The 2479-nt window shown below is 36.8% G+C and overlaps 1 pseudogene; it reads left to right on the plus strand.

Annotated features, from left to right (window-relative positions):
* Positions 1–1913: 1913 nt before the first annotated feature.
* Positions 1914–2479, plus strand: LOC102525526 (small ribosomal subunit protein eS7-like; annotated as a pseudogene).

The raw sequence follows: 2479 nt of genomic DNA on the forward strand, positions 1-2479 counted from the left end.
ACCTTTAGTCCCAACCTTTATTCCCAACCCTCTCTAAAATTGTATTTCCTTCCAGATCTTTTATTAAAGCTTTCACATACACACACACATATCATCCCTTAGAAAATATATCATTCTGGTTGGTGTGGGTTTTCTTTTTCTTTTTCACTTAAGTGACAACATACTTATGTTTTACTTTGCTTCTTCCTTCTTTTTACTCAAGTTCCTTTTTTTAATTCTATATATGCTGCTCTAAATAGATCCAATTCATGTCCTTTTAATATCTGTTCTATCATATGATATAGATGGCAGATAGTTTATTTCCTTTTTTTGTTGTTCTTATGACCAGTGTTTCCATGAATATTCTTGCACACTTAAGAACAAAAATTTTAATGGCTCCAATCTATTTCTGTGTGACTTTTTCTTCAAAATCATTTATTCTCCTGGGATTAGCAGAGGAGAGTCATTAGTTGAATTCAATAGAAGATTGTTTTCCCAGGTCATGGAATGGATGGCATCATTGTGAAAAAGATGATGATATTGTCAAGAAAAAGTTTCAAGTTTCAGACCAGGAAATCTCTGTAGTAAAGGATATAAAGAGAGGAAGAGACTGTTAGGAAAGAAGAGGAGGCAAATGAGTAAAAGAAAATGTAATGAGAAAAATGGAGTGAAAGCTTAAAGAATAAGAAATTGTGGTCAGATTTTTGTAATTTAAAGTTTTAGGGTTAAAACTATTCTGAGTGATGACAAAGTACAGGGAGTGACTGTGGAAGAAAGTGGCCGAAGTGAGGTGGAGGTGAAAATCCCTGGAGTGGAGGTTATACAAGGATATACAAGGAACTGGTAATGGTGGTTATGGTTGTTGATTCTGAGAAGAGAATGGGGTGACTAGGAGGTTAGGTAAGGAAGGTAGACATACTTTTCATTATCTATCCTTTAGTCTTGTTTGAAATTTGTACCATATCTATACAATTACCTTTAAAATTGAAATAAAAACATCCATATCACTCTCAAAATCTTATTCTGCAAAAAAAAGTTGTTTTACTCATTGGTATTACATGAAATACAGAGAAGTAGAACTTGGTCCTTGCCCTCAGCCATATTACAGTTGTGGGAGTATAATACATAGTCACAATTTTTTTAAAAGACAATGCCAAAGAATGAAGTTGTACTCCTTTCAAGAAACATATGGAAAATTAACTCAAAATGAATCATAGACCCAAATGTGAGAGCTAAACTATAGAACTGTTAGAAAAAAACAGTAAGTCTTCTTGACCTTGTGTTAGGCAAAGCCTTCTTAGATACAACAGCAAAAGCACAAATAACAAAAGAAAACAATAGATAAGTTAGACTGCATAAAATGTAAACTTTTATGTTGCAAAAGGTACCATCAAGAAAATGAAAAGATAACAGAATGGGAGACAATATTTGCAAATCACATATCTGATGAGGGACTTGTATCCAGAATATACAACTCAATAATAAAAAAATAAACACCCAATGAAAAATGCACAAAGGATTTCAGTAGGCATTTTTCTAAAGAAGATATACAAATGGCCAATAAACTAATAAAAAGATGATCAACATCATTAGTCATTAGGGGGACGCACACACACTACGAGATACAACTTCACATGCCCACTAGATGGCTATAATCAAGCAGGCATGTAATACAAAACTCTGGCAAGGATGTGGAAAAACTGGATCCCTTCCTTATACATTGCTGATGGGAATGTAAAATTATACAGCTGCTTTGGAAAACAGTCTGGCTGTTCCTCAAGATGATAAACAGAGTTACCATATGGCGCAGTGATTCCATTCCTAGGTGTATATTCAAAAGAAATTAAAACACATGCCCACACAAAAACTTGTAGATGGCTTTTCACAGGTGTCAGCCGAGGCAGCCAATTCTGCCTACATCAGCAAGGTCAAGGCCATGTTCAACTCCAGCGTGAAGATCATGAAGCCCGATGGTGAGAAGCCGGAGGAGTTCGAGTCCGGCATCTCCCAGGCCCTCCTTGGATTGAACCTCAAGGCCCAGCTGCAGAAGCTGAAAATAACCATGGCCAAGGAAATTGAAGTCTATGGTAGTCAGAAAGCTATTATAATCTTTGTTACAGTCCCTCAACTGAATTCTTTCCAGAAAATCCATGTCCAGCTAGTGCGCAAGTTGGAGAAAAAGTTAAATGGGAAGCACGTTCTCTTTTTTGCTCAGAGGAGAATTCTGCCTAAGCCAACTTGAAAAAGCCGTACCAAAAACAAGCAAAAGCATCCCAGGAGCTGCACTCTGACAGAGGTGCACTATGTGATCGTGGAGGACCTGGTTTTCCCAAGTGAGATTCCGCGTGAAACTGGATGGCAGCCGGCTCATAAAGGTTCATTTGGATAAAGCACAGCAGAACAATGTGGAACACAAGGCTGAAACATTTTCTGATGTTTATAAGAAGCTCACGGGAAAGGATGTTAATTTTAAATCCCCAGAGTTTCCATTGTAAACAAA

The sequence above is a fragment of the Vicugna pacos genome, chromosome 19 (genome assembly GCF_048564905.1).
Source record: "Vicugna pacos chromosome 19, VicPac4, whole genome shotgun sequence".
Classification (NCBI taxonomy): Eukaryota; Metazoa; Chordata; class Mammalia; order Artiodactyla; family Camelidae; genus Vicugna; species Vicugna pacos.